Raw genomic sequence first — 18,233 nt, 5'->3', positions numbered from 1 at the left:
AAGCTGGAGCTGGAAGTGAAGTTTTATCCATTGAAGTGCAGACCTGGATGAGAATTTTGGATACAGTGTTTGACAATCACTTCTGAACAGATTTGCGCCAATCCCTGAGAACAGAAACTGCAGTTTTGTACTAAAGCCCACTCTCTCCTGAGCTTCCCTTTCTAATCTGACACAGATATCAGTGCAGCAAATTGAGTAGCAAAGAAAATGGCCCATAATTTTCACCAGCTGAAAGTATCTATAGCTTCCAATGAGCAGAAACTCTCAGCAGCAAAGGCATTTTCTCGTGCTGTATCAGAGAGGAAGGTCAGAGAGAAAATATAGAGTGCAAATATTAATGAAGTGGGATGGGCTGAAAAGACATCTACAGTCTGTTCTCTCCTGTGCGGTGTATCAACTTTGCCAGATGATAGGTAAATGCTGGGTATGATGCATTCCCCAATTAAAAACTGCATGGTGCATTTCTGTTATAAAGAGCAAACACCAAGTGACTCCAGAGGCTCTTGACTTCTGGAGCTCTGCATTGAGGAGGAACGCGCAAGACAAATTATAGTTGTGGCTTTGATTTAATTTGAATTGAGGAAAGTAATATGATGCAAGAAGATTGCCTAGGTGCTGTAGGAACAGCTATCACACACGCTGGTGATATTGTTAAGCTGCTTAGAAGAAAACAAAGCTGTTCTGCATTTGCCATGCAGAGAATACTTGCTGGGTGGGGAAACTAGGAGCGACCTGAGATTGATATAATTTATTATGTATAGTCATTCCTATAATGCTCATCACCAGAGTGCTATAGATAGGGCTGTGAATATGAGCTGCAGTTCAATAATGAAATACTAATGTGGACTAGTCCGAGGAAACATTAGCAGTGACAGTGACTGAACTGACTTAAAAAGAGAAAGAAAACAAGTGCTGAAGCTTTGTGAGGCTGCTAGGCTGAAAATCTGCCCCTGCTTATCTAAAGGCCAGGAACTCGGAGGTGGGGCAGGGGGGAGAGGCATAGAGGAGAGAGCAAATGAACTCAGGAGAGTAGACAAGAATAGAGGAAAGACCCTATGGCTACTTCAGAATGCTGGGATCTGGAGAAGATCCCAGGCACCAAAAGAAATTGGCGTATGGCTCACAGCATTAAAAAGAGCTAGTTTCAGCTATGTATCCAGAAGTAAACTGGGATGTACTCAGAATTTTTAGATTCTCCTTCCCACAAAAGACCTGCATGGTGTCTATTTTGGGTAGCTACTGAAGATAACAAAGCCTTGAGTTCCTATGGTTAAATGGTTTGAATGCAAGCACTGCCCAGGTATTCTTTGTGTGCTATTGGAAAGTTCAGTCTTTGTCCTTTTTTCCCCTGTGCCTCTCTTCCGGCTTGCATGGCTCTGTTTCTCCTTTCTGCCCCGATCATAGATATTTGCTTTCCAATCCCTCTGCATCAGCACTAGATAAAACAGCCACGAAGGAAGCGTAACTGAAAGTAAACATGTGTTGGATGGAATAGAATTAAAAAGAAAAAACAAGATACAAAACCGAGTGGCAAATACAAGGTGTCTGATACCACCTAAACAATCCTGTTTTCTGTTAGGCTTTTATCCCAAATGGCTGGTGGAGGTTTCTTTCTTGTTCAGCTCTTCGGGGAAGCTCAGGGAGACTTTTCATAGCAGCACTGTGTTCTCAGATGCTGATCCTTTTGCTGTGTTGCCTCCTGTTTAAAAGTCTTGCAATGCTGGTTGTAGCTCTGGCAATCAAAAGTTAAAGGATGCTCAAGGGATTTGGGGAACAAGCTGTTCCTGCAGATACATACCATGAAGTGTTTATTTGGATGCAAACCCTGAGCTTTGTAGAGGCTGTGGATACCCCTACAGTGAGTGTTTCCCACCTACAATATCCTCTGATAAAAAGTTCCCAACTCCTTCTTACTTATACATAGGAAAAGTCACCTGTTTGGTATAAACAATGTAATTTAAACCAGTGTTCCAGCTGCAGTACTTAACTCCACAAGTAGCTCCATTGCCTTTAGTTGAACTATTTGTGGAATAAAGCTCTATTCAATGTGAGCAGAGACATTAGAATCTGGCTCATAGTAAACTGGCCAAGTTCCACAAAGGTATATAGGCTCCTAACTTCCATTGAAATTCCCCTATTTCTGCCTCTCAATTCTTTGCTACCATCATTTTCAACACTCTGGCTGTGTCTAGACTACACCTCTCTGTCGACAGAGAGATGTAGATTAGGCACGTCGAAATTGCTAATGAAGCGGGGATTTAAATAGCCCGCACTTCATTAGCATAAACATGGCCACTGCTTTTTTTTCGAAACGGAGCTTTTTTTGAAAAAAAGTGGCAGTCTAGATGCAGATCTTTTGAAAATGCAAGCCTTTTTCGAAAGATCCTATAAACCTCAAAAAATGAAGTTGTATTTTCGAAAGATCTGCGTCTAGACTTCTGCTTTTTTCGAAAAAACTCCGTTTAAAAAAAAAAAGTGGCGGCCATGTTTATGCTAATGAAGTGCAGGATATTTAAATCCCCGCTTCATTAGCAATTTTGACATGCCTAATCTACGTCTCTCTGTCAACAGAAAGGTGTAGTCTAGACGTACCCACTCTTCTATGTACTCTCCACCTCACATTCTAAGTCCCCCATGCTACGCACTCACTTTCTAAGGTAACAGTGTAATTTCAAACATTTTGAACAATGTAAAGAGCCAGAATCAGATGCTATAGTACATTTTTAGAATGTCTGTTTAAATATTAAGGTCTAAAAGCCCATTTTTCTGCCCATAAATAAACCTAGTACACATTAGAAATCCCATTGAAGTTTTTTGGATGTCTCATATCAGTAAATATTATATTCACGAACTGAGGTTGCAAAATCAGGCACTAAGAGCTGTTAGTGCCCAAGGCTAACTTGGATAACTCCATTTTACATCATTTGACTTTATTCCCATTGTACAGAGCCTTTCCATTTAAATCATTGGTGACTGGGCAAACTCCAATATACTATCCAGCTCCACTGAAGCCCATCATCCACTCATATGCAATTGTAGAACAGAGTGTGAATATCTTTACAGAGAAGCTGTGCCACACATTATGAATATATTTAGTCAAACTGGGTATTTGTCATCCTTCTACTTCCTGGGCACATTTGACAGGAGTCCATTCCTCTCGAGTGGCTCAGAAAGTGACAAATCAGCAGAAGGCAAATCCTGGGATGTTGAAAGCAAAATTTATTGTGACGAAATGGTGCTCAAACTATTGTAGGTTTTATAAATAGACGCTGTAGTGCATAAATCCACATGCTTTAGGGAACCATGTAAGCTGGTGCAATGCATCTGTAGTACTTCTAGAATGACAAATAGCATGGAGCTCAAAACAGCCAAAGGTTTTGTTACTGTGTAGTCAGCTATCGATGCTTTTTGAAGCCACAAAAACTGATTTCCTCTTTCACTGGGTAGCATTGGCTAAATGCTAAACTCATGAATGAAGGCCACGTTTAAAGCCATTAAGAGCTGTGTCTCCCCTGAAGGCTGAACTGAGCTGTTAATAGTAGAGATTATAGAATTATATTTTACTGCTCCAGTATTTTACTTCCTAGTGTTCTACCTGAAAAGTAGAAAAGCACAAACTGAATTCTGTCCTTAGTTATGCACAGAAGCTCTACTGTCAATGACTTTGCATGGGTATGTTTGTTTGGATTGCTGCAGGGTAATTGAGGTCAGAATTCCTCTGTTACAGTTTGATCCTGATGTTGTTGAAGTCCACGCAAGCAGAACACAGGTCATGGTGTCTGACGCTACCATAACGTGAAAATATGATGATAAAAAAATGCTGGAAGAAGAGACAAATCTCGGGTCGGGTTCTCTTCTGTGATTGGGCTTCTTCCTTCTGCTCAGGTGTCACAGTGGGTCTGGCAACTGGCTATTAGAAATTGTCTAATAATTCCCCTGGTGAGGGCAATTCTCAGATGGGGTGAAGCCAGTGGAGCTAATTCCTTTAACAGCCATCTTATCCCACCCTGGCATAGCTGCTTTGGGGGAGCCAAGGTGCAAACTAAGGCTGGAGGGGGATGGGAAAGGGGGCAGGACAAACCACAGTTCCACTTTGCTGATTCTCATCTGGTGTATAGTCTCCTACAGAATCATAGAACTGGAAGGGACCTTGAGAGGTCATCTAGTTCAGTCCCCAGCACTCATGGCAGGACCAAGCACCGTCTAGATTGGAGCATGCAAGATTAGGACTGTGGACCAGCTCTGGCCTGTTCAGTCTATGGATTTGGCCCACAGGCCGCTCTACCAGGACCCTCAAGCACAGAGCAGCCAACTGCTTCAGAGCTGTCCCAGGCCACTTTAAGTGGCTGGATGTTCCCTGTGGCACTGTGCTCTAGGTGCCCAAGGGAGGGGGAGAATTTGTGCACCTGCCCCTGCCCCCCAGCAAAATTTCTCTGCTCCTATTGGCTGGAAAGCAGCCAATGGGAGCTGAGAGTTTTTTTGGGAGGCAGGGGCAGCACATGAAGCCCCCTCCCCTCTACCAGGCACCCAGAATGGAGAGCCACAGGAAGCAGTTAGTCATTTTGAGTGGCTTTCGACTGTGGCAGGCAGGAATCCTTCCTTGGGATCCTGCAGGGCTGCTGGCCAGGAGCCGCCTAGGTAAGCGCCTCCCAGTCAGAGTCTGCCTCTGATACCCCAGCCCTTCCCTCCCCCCTAACTACCTGTCCCAGGCCACTATCCCCTCCTGCCCCAGGTCATCACCCAAACTCTCTGCACCCCTCTCCTCCAGGTCAAAACTCCCTCCCAGATTCTGCATCCCTCTCCTACAATGCTCCCCAAGGCCAGAATCCATTCTTTCCCCATATCCATTCTCAGACCCTGCACCCAAAGCCTGTGCCCCAGATCACAATCCCCTCCTTCTCCAAAACTCCCTCTCAGACCCCACGCCCTCTCCTGCACCCTAGCAACCTACCACAAGCTCCCTTATGCACCCATTCTTCATCCCAGACCCTGTACCACCCTTTACCATAGAAAAATGTGACCCTCGACCACTTGCCAAAAAATAAAAAAGTGGCTACCTCTGATCTAGATCATACCTGACAGAAGTTTATCGAACTGCTCTTAAATATCTCCAATGATAGAGATTCCACAATCTCCCTAGGCATTTTTTCCTATGCTTAATCAGTCTGACACTTAGGAAGTTTTTACTAATGTTCAGCGTCAACCTTCCTTGCTGTAATTTAAGTCTATTGCTTCTTGTCCTATCATTAGAAGTTAAGGAGAATAATTTTTCTGCTTCCTTGTTGTGACACCATTTTAGGTACTTGAAAGATGTTACCATGTCCCCCCTCAGTCTTCTCTTTTCCAAACTAAACAAACCCAGTTCTTTCAGGTTATGTCTAGACTGCATGCTTTTTTCAGAAAAACCTTTTTTCGGAAGAGGGCTTCCAAAAAAACTTCTTCTGAAGGAGAGCATCCACACACAAAAGCACATCAAAAAAGCGATCTGCTTTTTCGAAAGATAGCATCCACACTGAATGGACATTATCTCGCATTTAAGCTGTGATTACTATGGACAGAATGGCCACCAGGGCGCCTGTGTGTTTTCCTCTTTCCTCTTTCAAAAGAACTCCTTCTTCCTCATCCACATACTCCTTTTTCCAAAAGAGCTCTTTTGGAAAAAGGCTTCTTCCTGGTAGAAGGAGGATTACCAATGCCAGAAAAACCCCTCTGTTCTTTCAGTTTTCTTTCAGAAGAACATGATTGCAGTGTGGACGTAACTCAGTTTTTGTTGGAAAAACGTCCATTTTTCCAACAAAACTCTGTAATGTAGACATACCCTCAGTCTTCCCCATAGGTCATGTTCTCAAGAACTTTAATTGTTTTTGTTGCTCTTCTCTGGATCTTCTCCAATTTCCACATCTTCTTTGAAACATGTTGCCCAGAACTGGACACAAGACTCTAGTTAAGACCTAATCAGTACAGCGTAGAGCAGAAGAATTAATTCTTGTGTCTTGCTCACAACACTCCTGTTAATGCATCCCAGAATCATGTTTGCTTTTTTGCAACAGTGTTACTCCGTTAACTTATATTTAGCTTGTGGTCCACCAAGACCCCCTAGATCCTTTTCTGCAGTACTCCTTCCTAGATAGTCACTTCTCATTTTGTATGTATGAAACAGTTTGTTCCTCCCTAAGTGGAGTACTTTGCCTTTATTGAACATCATCCTATGTACCTCAGACCATTTCTCCAGTTTGCCCAGATTATTCTGAATTCTAATTCTATCCTCCACAACACTTGTAACCACTTCCAGTTTGGTATCATCCCCAAACTTTATGGCTGCATCTAGACTGGCATGATTTTGCGGAAATACTTTTAACGGAAAAAAGTATTTCCGCAAAAGAGCGTCTAGATTGGCATGGATGCTTTTGCGCAAGCAGTAGAGACCTGCTTTTGCGCAAGAAAGCTCTGATGGCCATTTTAGCCGTTGGGCTTTCTTGTGCAAAAAATTAAGGTGCCTGTCTACACTGGTCCTCTTGCGCATGTATTCTTGTGCAAGGGGCTTATCCCTGAGTGGGAGCGTCAAAGTATTTGTGCAAGAAGCACTGAATTCTTACATTAGAAAGTCAGTGCTCTTGCACAAATTCAAGCGGCCAGTGTAGACAGTTGCTTTTGCGCAAAATATTGCCAGTCTAGACGCACCCTATAAGTGTACTTTCTATGTCATTATCTAAATCATTGATGAAGATATTGAACAGAACCAGTCCCAGAACTAATCCCTGTGAAACCCCATTGTTATGCTCTTCCAACATGTCTGTGAACCAATGATAATACTCTGAGAATGGTTATCCAACCAGTTATGCATAAAGAAGAACAGCTCTGTGAATCTGAAGATACAGCTGCCTTAAGTCCAGTGCATCTAGGACTTGAAAACGAAGGAGCCCTAACCAGCTTCTGCCAATTCCCTCCCCCAATAGCATGTAGCAAGGAGATTTTGGTGCAGGACAGAATCTGCTTCATGATTTTAGATTTTTGTCAAGTGTTGCATTCCATTGCCAAGAATTATATGGCTACTGATCATATACTGAGCAGAAAGTGCACTGCAGTTTCAGGGCCATAGTCTCCCATCTCATCATAATTCCAATGTGGTTCCATTGTAATCAGACTAAAAACAAAAAAGAGTCATAAAAAATGATGCAGGGCAGAGCTCATGGTAGCCTTTCTGGGAGCAATGCAGAATTGATGGATTCCAAGTGGCTGGTTCTCCTCATAGGTATTTGATAACATGAGCTCATCAGGGTGACGCAAATGTTGGCAGCACAAAGCAACGTCTCATTTTTGCTGGCTCCATCCTATAGTCTGAATTTGCTAATTGCAATAGTTTTAGCTACTAGAAACAAATTACACAGGCCTTCTGCCAGCCTGCAGGGGCCTTTCATTTTTTTACACACAAGGGATTTGAACAAAGAATTTCATGTACAACGAGTTTATTTTTTTAAACATAAGGACTTGGGTGTTCAGTTTATATATTAGACTCCATTTTGGGGCCTCATTAAACTCTAGAACGAAAATGGCCAGAGTTGTTCTTTGAGCATCTTGTGTATATATGGCCTGATAATGATGCAAAATCAGAGATAGGCAGTAAGATTTAGTGGCTTTGCCCTGAGCTCTCACTGTGTTACAGGAAGAGTTTGCAGACCTGTCTGCTTCTGGCTAGCTTGCTAGCAAATACAGAATTAAACACCTGTGTTCCACATCAATATGCATATTTGTATGTTTACCACTGCTGATCCATCTGTGGAACATGGCAAATGCCAGCCGGGGCACACCCAGGGGGTATGCAAATCATGTGGCACATGCCCAGTCATAAAGAGCTTGAGCAAACAATGCTACATGCCATTAAGTGACAACAAGACATTCAAGGGCTGGTTTTATCCTCTCAGCGTCTCAAGCTCTAAACACTGCTGTGAAGCATGTGCCTGGCCCGGGGCACGTACCTCCTGCTTCGTGCCCCAGTGGCATTAGAACTGGCAGTCCAGTTTCCTCTGTTTTCAAATTGAAGACATGGGTCGTGGGGTGGGAATTCAATTATCCTGATTAAATACTTGAATAAATATAAGGAGAGGGGTCTTCTTTAGCAAGCCTAGTTAAGGAAAATGAATTGAACTAGCCCTGGAAAGATGATGGCTTGTATGCAGTGGGAACATGTCTGACCCAGCTCTAAACAGAATATTTAAATTTTACTTTGTCAGGCTATCAGATACAATGTGGTAGATGTGGTCAGGTGGGTCAGTGAATTGGGATTACCAGGACCACATAGGGCTTTTCTGATCAAACCCCATGGCTTGAATTGTGCCCCGAAGCACGCAGAATGTTAGAGTAGCAGCCTATGAAGAGGCATTATGCTCCATCATATAACTAGACAAATATGTCATTATGTTCCGTACCAGATGATGCTTTCACCTAGAAACACTAGGAGAGGAAAGATCTTCTTGTGCTTACAGAGTTAGGCTGGGATTTGGGGGATGTTTTAGTGGTTACTGAATTAGCCCGGGATTTGGGTTCAATTTTCTGCTCTGACACAGACTTCTTGTGTGACTTTGGGAAAGCCACACAGTATCTGTGCCTCAGTTACCCATCTGTAAATTGGGGATAACAGTATTACCCAGTCTTTTGGCAGTGTTGGGAGAATTTGTAAATTAGCAATTGTGAGGTGCTCAGATACTCTATGGTAATGAAAGTAGAAGACATTTTAATATTATAGACAGATACTCTTTGACGGCAACTGTAAAAAGAATGCACTGCTGCATGTGTATATTTCCTACTCACAATGATAAATATTAGTTGGTTAAAAAAATCTGTTTTCATTGATCCAGACTGTTTCTGATTCCTGAAATCCCTTTGAAATAGTAAGTAAGTGGTTATTTTAGCTCCTTCATTCAGTTTATTATTGAATCCAACACATGTAGCTGTGTAAGCATAGAAACAATCTACTTTACACTCAGTGGGAGCAAAGAGATACTCCAGGCTGCATATTTGAAACAGAACCCCAGGTGCAAATATTTGGTTTAAAAGAGTCTGGGATATATTTATCATGGCAAAGCTCTCAAAAAATGCAACACAATCCTAGTGTTTTTTTATCAACTTTGCGTTCCCTTCTTAGATTTTGAACAAAATGATCTTAAAGAATTACTAGAAAACATGTAAACTTCATTATGGTTTCATTAATCAGAGTTAGTAGCAATCTTCCCATGATAGTAAGTAAACCACCTATTGGATTTAGTTTTTTTCTTTTTTGGCCATATCTGCATATCAATGTTCCCTCTAATGTTTTCTATCCACATGCAGAATAATTTTGTTATATGCACCAAGGCATGTGCAGATATGCACCACTAATAGAAATACATGCTGCTGGCTGTGTGCACTCGGTTAATCAGCTGGGCGTCCTATCAGTTTCTCCTGGGTGACTGCCCAAGTACTCAGCTTACAGGAAACTCTGCCACACATATATTTTCTGGCTTTTCTGGTTGAATCAGTCTCTCCCATCCTCCCTGTTTACTTTATTTCATTATTTCTGGAAAGACATATATATTAAAAAAAAAAACGAGTTTCTTGTACTATTTGCAATACTGTTTTTTGAATGGGTACTGTTAAAATGTAAAAGGTTTGCAAATGAAATGCTGTCTCATTGGATCCCTCTTTTCTGAAATCTCTGTGTCTGGATTTAGAATGTATTTTGCATGCCCAGATTTTTAAAAAAAGAGGTCTCTCAGGAGTGTTAAACAGAAACCAAATACAACTGTATCTTTGAAAAAAATCATTGGGAAATTGTATGCAGTGTTTAAATCTGGGTCTTCGGTAGGAGTTTACATGGCTGTCAGGTTGTGGGAGTATTTTTTTAAGAAAAACGTGTTAGAATCATAGAATCATAGAACTGGAAGAGACCTCAGAAGGTCATCAAGTCCAGCCCCCTGCTCTAGGCAGGACCAAATCCAACTAAATCAACCCGGCCAGGGCTTTGTCAAGTCGAGACTTAAACACCTCTAGGGATGGAGACTCCACTACTTCCCTAGGTAACCCATTCCAGTGCTTCACCACCCTCCTAGTGAAATAGTTTTTCCTAATATCCAACCTGGACCTCTCCCACCACAACTTGAGACCATTGCTCCTTGTTCTGCCATCTGTCACTACTGAGAACAGCCTCTCTCCATCCTCTTTGGAACCTCCCTTCAGGAAGTTGAAGGCTGCTATCAAATCCCCCCTCACTCTTCGCTTCTGCAGACTAAACAGACCCAAGTCCCTCAGCCTCTCCTCATAAGTCATATGCTCCAGCCCCCTAATCATTTTGGTTGCCCTCTGCTGGACCCTCTCCAATGCGTCCACATCCTTTTTGTAGTGGGGGGCCCAGAACTGGACACAATACTCCAGATGCGGCCTCACCAAAGCCGAAAAAAGGGGAATGATGACATCTCTGGATCTGCTGGCAATGCTCCTCTTAATGCAACCTAATATGCCATTAGCCTTCTTGGCTACAAGGGCACACTGTTGACTCATATCTAGCTTCTCATCCACTGTAACCCCCAGGTCCTTTTCTGCAGAACTACTACTTAACCGGTTGGTCCCCAGCTTGTAGCTATGCTTGGGATTCTTCCTTCCCAAGTGCAGGACTCTACACTTGTCCTTGTTGAACCTCATCAGATTTCTTGTGGCCCAATCCTCCAATTTGTCTAAGTCATTCTGTACCCTATCTCTGCCCTTAAGCGTATCTACCTCTCTCCCCAGCTTAGTGTCATCCGCAAACTTGCTGAGGGTGCAATCCATCCCCTCATCCAGATCATTAATAAAGATATTGAACAAAACCGGTCCTAGAACCGAACCTTGGGGCACTCCGCTAGAAACCGACCGCCATCCTGACATCGAGCCATTGATCACTACCCACTGGGCCCAGCCTTCTAGCCATCTTTCTAGCCATCTTACTGTCCATTTATCCAATCCACAATCCCTTAACTTGCTGGCAAGAATATTGTGGGAGACCGTATCAAAAGCCTTGCTAAAATCAAGGTATATAACATCCACTGACTTCCCCATGTCCACCGAGCCAGTTACCTCATCATAGAAGGTAATCAGATTGGTCAGGCACGACTTGCCCTTTGTGAATCCATGCTGACTATTCCTAATCACTTTCCTCTCATCCAAGTGCCTCAATATGGATTCCTTAAGGATCCCTTCCATGATTTTTCCAGGAACCGAGGTAAGACTGACCGGCTTATAGTTCCCTGGATCATCCTTCTTCCCTTTTTTGAAGATGGGCACTACATTTGCCTTTTTCCAGTCATCCGGGATTTCTCCCGATCTCCACGACTTTTCAAAGATAATAGCCAAAGGCTCCACAATGACTTTTGACAACTCCCTCAGTACCCTCGGATGCACAAAGTCCGGACCCATGGATTTATGTACGTTTAGCTTTTCTAAATAGTTCCTAACCTGTTCTTTACCCACCACGGGCTGTCCATCTTCATCCCATCTTGCGTCAATTGGCATAGAAGTCCAGGAGCCGACCTTGTCCGTGAATACAGAGGCAAAGAAAGCATTGAGTACTTCAGCTTTCCCCACATCATCTGTCACTAGGTTACCTCTTTCATCTATTAGGGGCCGCACACCCTCTCTGATCACCTTCTTCTTGTTAACATGCCTGTAGAAACCTTTCTTGTTATCCTTCACATCCTTAGCCAGTCGCAATTCCATTTGCGCTTTTGCCTTCCTGATAACCCCCCGGCATTCTCGAGCTATACCTTTAAACTGCTCCCTGGTCATTTGTCCAACTTTCCACTCTTTGTAAGCTTCCTTTTTGTGCTTAAGTTCACCAAGGATTTCCCCTGTAAGCCAGTCCGGTCTCCTACCATGTTTGCCTCTCTTGCTACGCATCGGGATGGTTTCTTTCTGTGCCTTCAATAAGGCTTCTTTAAAATACTGCCAGCTGTCCTGGACTCCTTTCCCCTTCATGTTAACATCCCAGGGGATTCTGCCCATCAGATCTCGGAGGGAGTCAAAATCTGCTTTTTTGAAGTCCAAGGTGTGTATTTTACTACTCTCTTTTCTTCCTTTGGTCAGGATCCTGAAATCTACCATCTCATGATCACTGCTTCCCAGGTTGTCACCCACCTCCACTTCCCCTATTAGGTCCTCCCTGTTTGTGAGCAGAAGGTCAAGCTGCGCACGGCCCCTGGTCGGATCCTTCAGCACCTGTGGCAAGAAGTTATCCCCAACATTCTCCAAAAACTTCCTGGATTGCCTGTGTACTGCCGTATAGGTTTCCCAGCAGATGTCAGGGTGATTACAGTTCCCCACGAGAACCAGGGCCTGCGATCTGGAAGCTTCGCTCAGTTGTCCGAAGAAAGCCTCATCTACCTCATCCACCTGATTCAGTGGCCTGTAGCAAACACCAACCACAACATCACTGCTGTTGTTTGCTCCTTTAAACTTAACCCATAGACTCTCAACAGGTTTTTCTCCCTCTTTATACTGGAGTTCAGAGCAATCATAGTGCTCTCTTACATATAGTGCAACTCCTCCTCCTTTTCTCCCCTGCCTGTTGTTCCTGAACAGTCTATACCCTTCCATGACAGCGCTCCAGTCATGCGAGTCATCCCACCAACTCTCTGTTATCCCAATTAAGTCATATTTCTTGGTCTGGGCCAGGGTCTCCAGTTCTTCCTGTTTGTTGCCCAGGCTTCTCGCATTAGTGTACAAACACTTCAGGTAACCAGTTGATCGTCCTATCTTCTCCATTCAAAACATGGGTCCTCCTTTCTTGCCCCTTCCTCTCTGCATTTCTTCCCAGTATCCGACTTTCCCACTCCCCTCAGGCTTTTGGTCACCGTCCCCCGACGAACCTAGTTTAAAGCCCTCCTCACTAGGTTTGCAAGCCTGCCCGCGAAGATGCTCCTTCCTCTCTTCGTTAGGTGGATCCCATCTCTTCCGAACAATCCTTGCACCAGGAACAGAGTCCCATGGTCGAAGAAACCAAAGCCCTCTCTGCGACACCATCTGCGCAACCACGCATTTACGTCCTCAATTTGACAATCCCTGCCCAGTCCTTTCCCTTCAACAGGGAGGATGGAGGAGAATACCACTTGCGCTCCAAATTCTTGGATCCTTCTTCCTAGCGCTACATAATCTGCAGTAACACGCTCAAGATCATTCTTGGCCGTATCATTAGTTCCCACGTGGAGAAACAGGAAGGGGTAGCGATCCGAAGGTTTGATCAGCTTGGTAAGCCTCTCAGTGACATTCTGAATGCGAGCTCCCGGTACGCAGCACACCTCTCGAGATTCCAGGTCCGGACGGCAGAGGGATGGCTCAGTCCCTCTTAGAAGGGAGTCCCCGACCACCACCACCCGTCGTTTCCTTTTGGGCGTGGTGGCCGTGGAACCCCCATCCGTAGGACTACGCATCCCATGCCTTCCAGTAGATGGTGTTCCCTTCTGGTTTCTTCCTTGTGAGGTCCCTTCCAGAGCTTTCAACACTGCAGAGCCTGTGGAGAGAGCTTGAAAGTGATTGCTTACCTCTATAGCATCGGGGGATTCCCGTGCTGGCCTTTTTCCCCTTCTAGAAGTTACATGCTGCCAGTTCTCTTCTTGGTCACGTACTACCCTCTCTGGTTCTTCTGCCTACCGTGCTTGAAGGATTAAATGCTGCCTTCTATCGAGGAAGTCTTCATCCTCTCTGATCAAGCGTAGGGTTGACACTTGGGCCTCCAGTCCTCTAATTTTTTCTTCCAAAATGTTGACCAGCTTGCACTTGGTGCAGATGAAATCCGTTCTTTCTTCCGGGAGGAAGACAAACATGGCATACGCTGTGCAGGTAACAACAGCAGACCCATCACCAACCATCGCTGCTGTCCTGGAAAAGGGATTTAAAAAGAAAGGCAAGAGAACCTCCCACCCTTCCCTCTCCCCTTCCGAACTCCCTCTCAAAACTCCCTGTTAGCAATCACCTGTTAGACTTATTCCTCTATCTGGTCAAACAAACTTCATAATCTTTACTGCTGGGAAGACAATTCTGTCACTCTATTTGCAATACCAGATTTTTTTTTTGCATTAAAATAGGCCTCATAATATACAATCTTAGCAAAAGACAGTGCCAAAGTAAAATGGCTAAATAGTGCCTTTCTGTGCACTGGGCTGGAGAGCTATGCAAGAAAGCTTAGGGAGCACTTTACTTCCAGTAAGTGGAACTAGGGAAGTGCCTCGTTCTGTCATCACCACTTATCTAGGGAAGACCAGGTTCTGCAGGGGCAGGGCTAAAGACTCCTACTTCGTTAATTTCAAAACATTTCATTTTTATTTTTACTTTTTAAAATTTTTCAGCTTTTTTTTTACTAGATATCAATGAAAATTTAGAACAAGAAGTCATTTAGAACCTGCAAAAGAAACTTTTGGTGCCTAAAAAGTTGGAATGAGATGTTTTGACAATTTCAAAACTTTTATTTTTCTTTAAAACATTTTCCCAACAGAGATTCAGTGAGAGTGCCCTTTTATGACCAACATTTTTCCTCTTGATAAATTAGCATTTTCTGACCCAAAGGTTTATGTCGGAAGGTTCCCAAGTCTAGGCTGTATGGCTATTTTCCTTCAAAGGCCTGATCTAACTCCCAAGTCAATAGGAGTTTAATCAGGATGTATGTGTACAGATTTGTTTGTCACAAGGGGTTGAAATCAAATTAGGTGCTGAACTTTTCAAAGTTGGCTAGAGGATGGCCAATTCTCATGAACTGCACTGGAATTTGGGTGTTTAAATTTCCTAGGCACCTCTGAATGTCTCAGTCAGGGGATGGAAATTCCCAGGATCACTCTTCTTTTCTGACTTAAAATCAGTATCTTATTTCCTTCTTTCTTCTCATGTCTTCTCAGTTGTCCATGACCTTTCATATAAAAATGCCATCCAATAGCTGATTTTCTAGGCTGAATGACATCACACACTGGATTTGTTCATCTGGTGTTTAGTTTGTGTATGATGACTCCCTTCATCATTTTGATGAGCAAGAACTTATTTTCCTTTTTGCTCCCCTGGCTTTGGCTCTAAAGTATTAGCCGACTACCAATAGCTGTTTTAGACTTCCTCCCTTTTCCAGCACAGGGTTTTTTTTTTTGTTGTTTTTTTTTGGTTTGTGATCTCTGAGCAGCAGAAGCCATTCTGCTTCCTATTTCTTGCATCCTTCTTTTGCTGAGCCTTAATGGATTATCCAGACCTCTTCTGTGTGCGTGGAATTTAAGGCTGTCATAGTGTCTTACTCATTCTGGGCCAGACCATGGCCTGTCTAATTCTCCATTGCTGGGGAGTGATGGCTAAACTCCTCCTTACTCTCTTGAGTCAATTATATGCATCATGGTGGTGATGGAGACAGAGCTGCCATTCCTTATCCTGGACAGGTGGCTGGAAGATGCAGAGATGCGGGCAGGGAGAAGATAGAATCTTGGCTGCACTGGTACAAGCTGCACTAATTCACTAGGGGACACGTCTCTGCCAGGGATGGGCTAGTTCAGGTAGACCAATCTCCCTGGAGTGGAGGGGATAGGCTGTGACTCTCTGAATCATAGCCCAGTTCTTGGGCTGCTTTTGGGGCCATGCAACAATATGCTGACCCTTATACAGGGCTTGTCCAAAGCCACAATTGTAACCTAAATATTTTCATTACCCCAAATTTGCTTTCTCACAAATAAAAATTCACATCACAGCTGTGAAGCTAGTGTAGTTCACATCATTTTAAAGTATTTTCCATGGTTGCTAGCCAATCTTCTGCACAACCGTTTGTAAAATTAATAATATGTAAAAATACTCCCTATAATAATCATTAAAGTCTTAATACCAGTAGACCTCAATGCAACTCCCTCTTATTAAATCTTTGCTAAGCAGTGAGGAGAGGCCATTGGGGTTTTGTCTGCAAATTATGGGGTGCGAAGTACAAATTAGCAAGCTTTTATTACATACACAATTTCCTCCAGCACATACCAGGATAGAATTATAGGTGAATGGGCCTCATCATGAAATGCATGTCCATATGCGAATGCTTTGAGGGCTCAAATGTATATTCCCTCCACCTTTCAAGGGTACGAAGCCGTGTTACACTTGTCAAGTGCACACACAATCCTAAGTAGTTGCAGTGGGATCACACCTACAAATACAGAAGCAGAGGGGTAAGGTAATAATTGCAGATGCTATGGTAATGCATATAGTATGGCTGGCATGCTTGTTTTGTCTTTCTTTTAAAACTTCATTGATAATTTTGGTTTCTGTTACTGTGGCATGTAGGAGCCCTAGTCCACTGTGCTAGATGCAGTGCAAACACAAAGCAAAAGAAGTAGTCCCTGACCCCAAATGTAGTTCTTAATATTATTTTAACATTCTTAAAAATCAATTTCTGTTTTATTGCTGACAGTTAATAATAGGAAAATACGCTAATGTAATTCTGCTGACATTAAGAGGCGTACTTAAAAGGTGCACAGAGCAGAAGAAGCAGGAGACCCGTGTTCTTTTCCCAGTTCATACTTTGATCTGTTGCACAACCTTGGGCAAGTAAACTCACCTCTGTGTGCCTCTATTTCTCCTTCCTCTATCCTATTTAATTAGACTATAAAGTCTTCAGAATAGGGGCTATCTTTTAAAATGCCTCTGAACAGTGCCTTGTGAAACAGTAATAGCACCTACATTTTTCATCAGTAGCTCTCCAAGTACTTTTCCAACCAGGTAAGTATTATCCCCATTTTACCGATGTGAAAACTGAGGCACAGAGCCATCATGTGCCTTGACTCAGGTCACCCAGTAGCAGAGCCAGGAATAGAATTCAGGCTTTCTGAGTCCCAGGCCAGTGTTCTGTTCATTAGGCCTCACTGCCTCTTAAGTTCCCCCTTATTGATTGGGGCATTTAGGTGCTTTCATACAATACATAATAATCAGGAAAGGGTTATTCACATGAATAATGGCTTATATAATCACTCTCCACTTTCGTGAAAGATAAAGGAACTTACTTTTGAGGGTAAGGGTGAGTCCTCAACAACAGCTCTTTACTTGACTGTTGAGTGACCCCTCATTGTATGGAGGGAATGCAGTCACTCTGTTAAACAGAGTGCTTCATCAGTGCTACAATACATGGCATGTCATCAGAAATCTGCTTTTATTTCTTTCCATTTCCATCTCCAACCCATTTGGCTGTCTCTTAACACCTTCAAATCATCTGTGAGGAATGAGGTCAGAGATGTGGTCACCTCTGCAGCTGCCTCCAGCACTCTTCACCAGCTGGTCAGGAAGGACTTTCCTGCTCTGGGTGGCCAGACAAGCTTCTTCTGACTCACAATGAAGAGTGTTCTAATTGCACATCCAGTGAGAAGGGAAGAAAATCTACACTGACAATGGGTATCTATTGAGTCTTCTAAATTAATATTTGACATTTATTGTATCCTTCAACAAAGTGAGAAAATATGTAACATCCTCCCATAATGAAACTTACCAGCTTATTACAACCTCCCCTCTCATCGGGTATCATCAAAACGTCAAGGACCTGGTCCAAAACTTGTTGAAGCCAAAGGAGAGTCTCACAGATTTCACCGAGCTTTGGATCAGGCTCTAATTCCTGTTGAATGGCAGTGCTTAAAGCAAAGGATGGTGTCCCACTGTGTTACACCAACAATGTATAATGAAAAGGGGGGTTATTTTGTTAGAGACACCTGCACATTCTTACTCCGGATAATTAATTTTAATTATGTAATATATTTCCAAGTTCATTCTATAGATATAGTGATTTGGGATTAATCTGTGTTGTCTTGAAGACTAATCTAAGGACTCAGAAACACTGTCTGTGTTTCCTTTCCCCATTTAAAATGTCCAGGGGAATTCCCTAATGGCACAAATTAAAGGTGGCGCCAGTCTTTACTCTGAGAACTGTCTCTCTGTCTTTTTTTCTTTGACTGCACTTGTCAGCTTCTGAGGAGAAGATAATCTTCCTTTTACACACAGGGAATTGCATGCAGTAGAAATGTATCACAGCACTGAAAAAAGAATTGACAAATAATTCCCCTCAATACTGTGGTCAGATGTTAGGGTTTTTTTCTTCCTTCCATCCATGCTGTACTTATTTCTGAATGATGAGGAGAGGAATAACATCATCTTCTTCCATCTCAGAAGAGAAATCAGCAAGTAAAACACATGCATATACATAAAATTCAGCAACAGGAGTGATAGCCAATTTAAACCATTGT

General features: G+C 43.1%; 1 long non-coding RNA gene across 1 annotated transcript in view; it reads left to right on the top strand.

Annotated features, from left to right (window-relative positions):
- LOC112544776 (uncharacterized) overlaps positions 1-18,233 on the top strand; it is a 237,484-nt gene that overhangs the window by 156,121 nt on the left and 63,130 nt on the right. The gene's annotated exons all lie outside the window — the stretch shown is intronic.

The sequence above is a fragment of the Pelodiscus sinensis genome, chromosome 4 (genome assembly GCF_049634645.1).
Source record: "Pelodiscus sinensis isolate JC-2024 chromosome 4, ASM4963464v1, whole genome shotgun sequence".
Lineage (NCBI taxonomy): Eukaryota > Metazoa > Chordata > Testudines > Trionychidae > Pelodiscus > Pelodiscus sinensis.
The sequence above is the reverse complement of the archived record's forward strand: the minus strand, read 5'-3'. Positions and strand labels throughout refer to the sequence as shown.